The sequence below is a fragment of the Tupaia chinensis genome, unplaced genomic scaffold, assembly GCF_000334495.1.
Source record: "Tupaia chinensis unplaced genomic scaffold, TupChi_1.0 Scaffold000298_1, whole genome shotgun sequence".
In the NCBI taxonomy this organism is placed as follows: domain Eukaryota; kingdom Metazoa; phylum Chordata; class Mammalia; order Scandentia; family Tupaiidae; genus Tupaia; species Tupaia belangeri.
In genome coordinates, this window is record NW_006159787.1 from 1,125,155 (window position 1) to 1,134,478 (window position 9,324).

Genomic DNA, 9,324 nt, shown 5'->3' on the forward strand with positions numbered 1-9,324 from the left:
CTCGGCTGGGGGGCCCGGGCCCGCGTCTCCTCTCCTCTCTCCGCCTCTCCCGTTTCCTCCTTCCTGCTGCTGCTTCTTTTAAAGCGGATTCTTTGGCCACAAATAGCACCTCGGCTGCCCCCCTTCAGCGTCTCCCTCCCCTTCTTCTTTTCTTCCCCCCAAAAGTGAAGCACACGCGAGGTAACCAGAAACTGAGGCCCGTGGGGGCAAAGGGGAGGCGGGGAGAGGGGGGCGCGGCGACGCCTGGAGAAGGGCCAGAGCGGAGTCGAGGGCCAGGAGGTGGGATGGCGGGTCCAGCCCCGTCCTTGGACCCAGCGTGAACCTGGGATTACGCTTGCAGGCGAGGTGGTTGGAGGGGCATTTGAAAACGCTCAGAAAGTAATTGGAAAGCCTCTCTCTTTGTTTCCGTGTCTGGTGATTTCTAAAATCCTCGTAACGTGCTGGGGATCCCACGGAAGCGCGGTGCCCCGGCGCTGGGGAATTGTGTGTGCTCGTTGCCTGTGTGTGAGAGAGTGTGGGTGCGTCCGGGTGCGCCCGGAGCCAGGCCCGCCGCGCCCGCCGGCAGATTCCCGAATCTGGACCACTGACCCACTGAGAGGGCCGAGCGCTGGACGAAGGCGGGGCAGCAAGAGAGCGAGCTGCGCGAAAGATGCAAAATCGCGCGCACACACACACACACACACACACACACTCTCTCTCTCTCACTCACTCACTCACTCACTCACACTCACACTCACACAGGCTCGCAGAGGAGGGGGAGGGGTGACGTCACTCCCCGGCATCCATTCACCAGGCCAGAAAAGACCCTCTAACAGATTCACTCTTCTAAAAGATGTACATCCAGGCAGCGCTTTGCTCCGCGTCCCAGCGCACGCGAGGAGAAAATGCTGGTCGCGCCCTAGTCTAGGCAGTGACAATAATGTAAGACGCGTGCGTTGATGAGACAGTTTGTGTCCGCCCCAGTTCACCTTGGCAGCCTCGTTCCGGAATGCTTGTAGAATCCACATTGGAGACAGAAAAAAAGAAAGGGAAGTGTTGAAGCAAAATCTGAATGTAACAACTCTTTTTTTGCTTTCATGTCACTCGCCTTTATGATGTGAAATTCACATCACCCCACCATAAAACCCTCTCCCTAGACATGCACCCAGTTGGGCTGTGCGTTCTTCCTCCTATGCGTTCTTCCTCCACAACATCCAAGGGGAATAAGGTGCACCATGTGGATTATTAGTTAAGAGATCAATTTTTAACCTTCACAGGATCCTCGTAGAATCTCCAGCAAGTGGGAAAAGTCAGCAGCTGCAAACCGCCATTGGCAACTGGCCCATCGGAGGGTATTGGAAACTTGGTCAGAAAGGTTAAATAAAGTAAAGCCAGGGCCTGCAGTCTACTGGGTGGTTTGTTCCGTGATCAGGCCAATACACACAGTATTTACTCCTGCAGACGCCAGCAAAGAGCAAAGGTAAGCAGACCTCCTTACTTGAGTCTAAAGATCCAGCATCCTGCTTGCTGTCACAAGCAGCCCATTTGTTTCCACCATCTGCATGCTGTGTTCCTGAAAGGCACTGAACGATTGGTCAGTAATCCTCTGTCCCTTGTGCTCACATCTTTTAAGAGTCTTGCTGAATGAAGTCTAGTTTTTCCAGCAATTTTGAGATAGCAGAAATCCTGGCATGACTCTTTGTTGTTCCTTTCTTTTCTTTTCCTTTCTTTAAAAAAACATGGCTAGCCTCAGAGTGAAACACAGGAAGAATTTCTGTTCCTCCGCAAGCTCCCAGGCTGCCTGTCTTTTTGATGACTCAAGGAGCTACAAAGCTGAGCAGATGTGATGGACACCTGCCCTCTGTGCTCTAACTACCCATCCAGAAATCTGCCCAAGATGTAAACTTTGACTTGACTTTCTCAGTGCCACGTTGTCCCATAAACTGGTGATCCCACTTTCTCATCGAAAGTTGGATGTGAGAAGAAGAGTAAGTTCTAAAAGCTGAAATAGTCCTCGGTTGTTTCCTTCTGTGGTGAGACACACATCCCTCTGCCTGCAAGCCTTATTGAAGAAGAACCCAGCTGAGAAGCCCGATTGCTTTCTGAGAGTTAGTCAAAGAACTGTACCTCACTGCTAAGAAGTTAGACCTGCTTGCTAGAGAACTTAGTGGTGATTGGTAACAAAGCAAGCAATAAGCAGGCGGAAAAGGAACCCAGAAATCAGAACAGACCAGTACAAATAAATGACCGAATCTTGACTTTTCTGACACCATGAAGTCCTAGATGTTTCTGTCTCCACTGCAACCTAGAACAAAACATCCCAGAGGAAAAAGTAGGAATGGGGTGAAGTGATGGAGAATTATTTAGGGTGATTCTGTGGAGGAAGCTGCGGTACAGCAAATAGAATAACTAAACATTCCCTGCATATCCAAGAGGTGGTGAGAGCAAGACTGCTGTTTGCTACACAGATTAGTACAGTCCGAGCTGATTTGATACAAAGCATCAGCCTGATGCAGCATCTGTGACAACCTCTGGGTTTGTTCATCGTTTGGAAATTTTAAATTAGATTTAAAACACACACACACACATGCATACAAAAACAGAGATGGGTTAAGCATTTGTTGAACCCACTGAACCCACTTCATTTTAAGAGGTAAGGAAACTGAGTCCCTGAGAGTTTAAGGTCATTCAGCTATTCGGTGGCAGAAGCAGGACAAGAACCCAAATACCACAACCTAGAGTCCCCTAGCTCATCAAATATTCATCATTCCCTTCAAGTTCTGGATCAAAGAAGTCGTTATTCCAACTTATCAATGAGAAATAAATATAGAATATTTAAAAACTATAAATACTTGCATGAAGGAAAATGAAGCAATAGGACTAGATATTTTTTTAGTTCCTTTCCAGCTCTTCCATTCTGTGCTGAATAGCACACAGGAGCTTTGCTATAGCACAACCGCTCTAGTGCATAATTCAGCATATGATGAGTACGAGTCTGATTTGGACCCCATCCAAGGGAGTTAGTTCCTAGAAGTACTTGAAAGATTTTATTCTCCTTTATCATGAAGCATCCTGAAAGAAGACTGAAATAATAATGATGATAATAGTGGCCAATTGTTACACTTGTATTATGCAGTACACATCAGGCTATGTATGTTATAATCCACTGGCTTTCAAAAGGTACATCATGACCTTCCATGGGTCAGAGACGTTTTTGTTTAATTTTGCCACATGCGCTTGCCAGAGACAGGGTGGGGAGGGGATGGTCAAGTTACAACCCCCTCTTCACTTGTCCTTTCGGGATTTGGGGCACACATACACACACACCCGTGTGTTTTTCTTGCCACCAGGTTCTGGATTTGAACCATGTATTTGGCCATGAAGAATCCAGTCATCTAAATCACTATGCCACTGACTGGCCTAGAACATTTTAAATCAAAAGAAAATAGAATACATGACATTTACAAAGTATTATTTTGTTAAGCTTATGTTTTAATCATGTGACTAGTGATTAAAAGAAAAAGTCAGAAAGCCACTGCCTGGTCTCCAATGTTAACAACTACCTTGCTGTTTAAGTAGTAGTAGCCATGGTGTAAGTGAGGAGACAGGGTCAAAAATGATAAGAAGTCTGGCCAAGCTGACGTCACTAGGAAGTGACCAGCTAGAATGTTGAACCTAGATCTGCTTGACTTCAAACTCTGTTTTTACTTCTAAAATGATGATAAATTATTAACCAAAGTGAGAAATAAATTGTTGCTTCCTTTGTGAGAACTTCAAGAGTTTTTATTAAATCCAGCCAGAATGAAGAAACACAGCATCGATTCAAGTGACATGTTCTAAAGACAGCAGTTTCATAAGGCACTGAAACTCATACCTGAGACCTTTTCCTACAGGTGCAAGGTTGTGTCTAATACACTTTATTAAGTCAATGCTAAATGGGGAAATAAGATAATGATTAATGGCTTTAATCTTCAAATAACTTAAATATTCATTCTATGAATGTGAAAACATTTAAGTGAGCTTTTTCAATTTAATTCATATAGCATTTCTCAGTAGCTTGCTTTTTCCAAACACAGAACTGACACATCCAAAAGATAAAAGAAATGTAAGACAGTACCTAAACCAAACATTGTCTTAGTTCATTTGGGGACACAAGATGCACACATATAAAGTGATCAGATAACACTACAATTCCACCGCAACTGTGAAGAAGAAAGAAAGACAGTGATGGCCGTGCTAAATTTTTTGATCCAGATAGTCCTAGGGATTCTACCAGTAACACTGCAATTCAGGTGTCATCATTCACACTCTTCAGATTGAAAAGCTCCAACTCAGAATCAGGTAATGATTGAAATGAGTGTCGAATCTTAGTCTTTCTGATTCCACTACCACTGAAAGGCTCTTTGCAAACAGGTGTACTTCCAGTAGACAAGGAGATTTTGAGACCTGCTTTGCAAACACACTTTTCTCAACATGAGAGAAATGCACATTTTTTTTTCTCTATGACAGCATCTCTTGTTGTCAGGCAGCAATGTCCTCCTTAAGAAAAGAAATTTGTATCTTTCTCTCAAGAAAAGGTAGACCCTCTCCCCTGACTGCCTGGTTTGGCTACTGCATTTCACCCTCACCTGCAGTGAATAGAGGACGTTATGGTACGATGCTATTTTCCATTGGCTCTGCTACTGGAGATTACAGCATGTGACTGTGACAAATGGATATTCCCATTAAATTCTTTAGTAGAGTGGGGCATTCCATTAACCATTGGCACTATCCCAACCCAAGTGAAACATTGGGTCATTTTTTTTCTTGTGAGCAAGAAGTGAAGAGGGAAAACAAAGGATATACTCTAATTACCTTTCCTGAGTTTTGGGGGTTTTTTTGGTGCATGCATTATGATAGTCATATATTACAATTATTTATAATTAATATATGACAAGCTGTCAGCTAAAATTTAACAGGTGATTTGTCAAGAAGCTCTATTAATGCATACATTAAGCAGTGAATTTTAGTGTTTCCTAAAAATAAAATTGTATCTGGGTTCTGTTATTTGTGTTTTAATTTGTTCAGTTTAAACACTCAGGGGCCACCTATTTTATATATTTGTAACAGCTTTTTAGAACAGGTTTATTTTCTTGTTGTGAGACAGTGAGAGAGAAAGAAAGATTCCTCACAGGGAGGCTCTTGGCACACCACCATCCCCACCCCAAACCTCACCTTCCATCTAGCCAAGATCATGGGCAGAGGTCTTGCCACATGGGTCCACTGTTGCCCTGCAGTGCCCTATTTTGCACAATTGTGGCTAGGCCATAGCATCTCTTTAAAATACATCTATTGCTCGGCCAACTCCATGTGCACCAGTAATTCCTTGCTGAAAAGAAGCTGAATCCCCCATGGTGACTGTGAGTCTGGTCCCCCAGTTCGGTCCACCTTGGGGTCAGACGTTTGAGCCAGAGCCCAGGATCTAATGGACTCGAGAACTGGAAGAAGGGCTTGAGGTTTGACCACACTTCATGAAGGATGGTCCTCTTTCTCTTTCACTCTCGTGTGCATACAAACACCTTCTATCATGAATAAAAATAAAATGCATCTGTTGCTAACACAGATGGACGCAGTGTTGTAAAGTAAAAGCACATTTTTGTTACTTTAACCTCTATATGCTAGTGTTTTAACTGAGGAAACAAATTGCTCAGTGTGTATTTTAAAGTTTTAAACTTTTGTGATTTTTAATACATTCTAAAATGTTTGCCATGGGGCACTTCCACTCACCAGGGAGAGACAGAGAGAGGAGTGGGGGAAATGAGTAAGCACCCAGCCTCCTCACCCCTCACCCTGAGAACAGTCATGGTGTAATCTCTTCTTCTCCATTTCTCCCTCCACACTCTCACATGTGCCTAGAGTACTTCTCAAGCCACCCAGACCAGGTTCTGGACGGCATAGTCAGCCATTGGGGATCCAGCTAACATAATCACCACACTGTAGACTAGCCCTCTAATACATTTTTTTTTTCTTTGTAAGTTTTTTCCCATAGGGTGCATGAGCTCATTGGAGAGAGACAGAAGGAGAAAGAAAATAAGAAATCACCCCCCTTGAAGGAGATAGCCACACCACAATGCCTTTACTCCATGCCTCTTAAGACGCTGGGCATGCATGCACACATGCCTGGCATGAATTTCAAGCCACCAGGGCTGGAATCTACCTCTCTCTGCCTCATGGGAGTTGACTTCACCACCACGCCACCTGCTGGCCTCCTTAATACCTTAAATGTTGTCTTTAGTAGTAAAGACAGAGCTGAATGGAGTGGAAAGTAATTGCTGCTAATGTATGTCCAGTGTTTACGTCTGAGTAAGAGAATTTTGAAATGAAGGAATATTTTAAAGTATAGAAAAAGATTAAGAAGTCCCCAGAAAACTTGTAATTAATCATTGGATAGAGGCATAATCTACAGAGACCAAAAACTAATAAATTAGTCTCCATTTTGTCAAATGGCACGAGAATGGGGCACAGGATGGAAATGAGTCAGAGTTCTTGGGAGGGGTAACAAGATTCTTTAAAAGAAGAAAATTTTGAGGACCAGCAGATGGTGTAATGGTTACATTGCTGGACTCCCACAAAGTCGACTGCAGTTCAAGTTCTGGACCTAGCAGCTTAAAACTCAAGTCGGCACATGCAAATGTGTGTCCCGGATACTGAGAGGAGAATGGCGGAGACAGGATCATGACTGGGATGGTCATCCCTCCTGGGGCGTGATTTCTTGCTTTCTGTGTCTCTCTCCAGCAAGAGCATGCACCCTATAGCAAAAATCTCTCTTAAAAATAAAAAAGAAAAAAAAGTTTGGTTTCAAGATCTTAGAGATCAAAGTCATGGCCTCTAACCTGCAAATGAAATGAAATTTTAAACTATTGGTTTGTTGGGAAAATCATAATGCATTTTTTTTCATAGAAAATCATAGAAAAATACGTCATGACTTTTTCGAAGACCTAATACAATTTAATGATTGGTTCCACAGCTGACGAAGTCCTACTGTAGAGGATGATAGAAAAGTAAAGCCGCATTTGTTTAATATTCATTTGCATAGCCTGACTCTTATCTTTCAAGACTAGACCATGCTGCAGGCTGTGGATGACTTGCAATCAGCTGCTGTAGAGGGTGCTGGATCTCCTTAATGAAAGAATGTGCTTCAAGATTCAATGGTAGGAAGAGAGAAAAAATGAGAGTAAAACCCAAAGCACAGCAGTTTTTCAAAGCTAATAAGACTTCTGTGTCCACCAACCAAGTTCAGGTTTCACATTTTTAACAAGAAAGCACTGATACAGAGCTGTGAAATTATTTTTAAAGGGTCTTTCTAACAGAGTTTCAGAAAATGATTCTCAGAAACTCACTCAGAAGCAAAATACCACAGGTCGATTTCCATGTAATGAGGAGTGTATCTCTACACAGTCCGGAGATGATAAATGACTGGTAACAAACTGGGCATTGTATCTGGAATGGGCTATGACCCGTTCCAGATCTCACCTCGCAGTCCTAGGCAGCAGTGTCTCCACGTGTAGCCGTGGCTGTTTCCCCATGCATTCAAGGGGGGCGTTTTCAAAATGAAAAATGACCTAGAGTTTGATCAAAATTAAGCCTCACATCACAACATACACTAAAATGTCACCAACAATAATATTAGAATCTGAATAGTAGCGGGTAGATTTGCAGTTCTACAGAATACTTGATTACAAAGTAATTATAAAGTTTCATGTTTCCATCACAATAATTGATCAGTCCAAGGGGGAAAAAAAACTACATCCTCTAACTAGTAGTAAACGTTTCATTTTCAGCTAGGTATACTCCTAGATGGACAAGCATTCATTATTCATAAACATTCTCTCCTGTATGCAAGTCATCCTGATTTCCAAAATTCATGGACTGTATGTCCAAGATAACTACAATAGTAATACCAAAAAAGTCCAGGGGCGATTTAAAAAGGCAAACCAAAAGTGCTTCTTTGCCACATATATGATCAGTTTAGTTTACTCAAATGAGTACTTTCAGAATTATGAAAGCATTATTCTTGCTTATGTGTGTTCAGCTATTTATGACTTTGTTTTATCTCCTTTCAAAATTGTTTTACATTTATTCATTTATAACTTCCATAAAAGAGAGAGACAGACAGACAGACAGGAATCCCCAACAGGGCTCTCACACTGTGATCTACACTGTAATCTACCCCTGGTCCCAGCTGACCTGGATCATAGGTACACACATGTGCACACCTGACATATGCAGAGAGATCCCATGACACAATCCTGGACCCTAACCCAGGATCTTCCCACGTGGTTCTAGCCGGACCACCACTCCACCACCACTGGGCACTCTGCTACCTTTTCTTACTACCAGAAACACCTTTTCTGATACAAGTAATAACACTGTTCTCTAGATGAGCTCAATGGCAATCTTTTGCATATTTTTCTGCTCCCAATCTTCCTCTGATTGGCCCAGTCCATTTCCCACTGTGTTGCCCAATTAACTTTAATAAAACATAAGTTTGGGACCAGCAGTTGGCATAATGGCCGTGTTGCTGGACTCCCATGTAGTTGAACGATTTCAGTCCTGGACCTGGTGGCTTAAACTCATACCAGGCATGTGTGCATGCATGCCCAAGAGGAGAATGGAGGAGATGGGATTGTGGTATGCCCATCCCCCCTGGGAGGTGATTTCTTGCTTTCTGTCTGTCTCTCTCTGACTCTTGGTGAAGTGCACATGCCCTATAGCAAGAAACCCTCCAAAAAAATAAATAAATAAGTAATATCCATTCTCGAAAGCTCAGTGGTTCATGATTAAGTACAAACTTCGTAACTAAGGACAAATGTTCTACGAGCATTCCTAGCCCACCGTAAATGCAATACAGCCTGAACCCACTCTTCCATTCCACATTTCTATTTCTTTATTACCAGTATCCTAAACTCCAGCATTGTTTGAATAAAACTGTATTTCTCTTTACTCAGCCAGAGAATTCTCTGAGCACCTACATGTTGAATACTCACTTATCCCTTAAAGATAATCTCTAGTTTTTCATGATTTTTCTGTTCATGATTTTTCTACCTAGATATGAATACTATCTCCTCTGAAACATCGATTCTTTGACTCCATGTACTAAATAAACATTCTAATGAAATGGAATAAACCATTATAGAAAACACTCGATCCCAAGATGTGATTCACAGATAGTTTAATCAGTGTCACTCCATTCATTGGAGTGGTAAAATGTTATGAACACAAGCATGTGCTGGATGGAGTTTGTGAACTTTACAGACTTGTATCTAATAACATCTCGAAGGAGCCTCATTGTTTAGTCACATGTTG

General features: G+C 42.6%; 1 long non-coding RNA gene across 1 annotated transcript; it reads left to right on the forward strand.

Moving 5' to 3' along the window:
- Positions 1-6: 6 nt before the first annotated feature.
- LOC102478429 (uncharacterized) lies at positions 7-4,955 on the forward strand. Its single transcript, XR_334877.3, has 3 exons — positions 7-180; positions 1,257-1,459; positions 1,727-4,955. It is a non-coding gene; the product is annotated as an uncharacterized LOC102478429 (long non-coding RNA).
- The last annotated feature ends 4,369 nt before the right edge of the window (positions 4,956-9,324 follow it).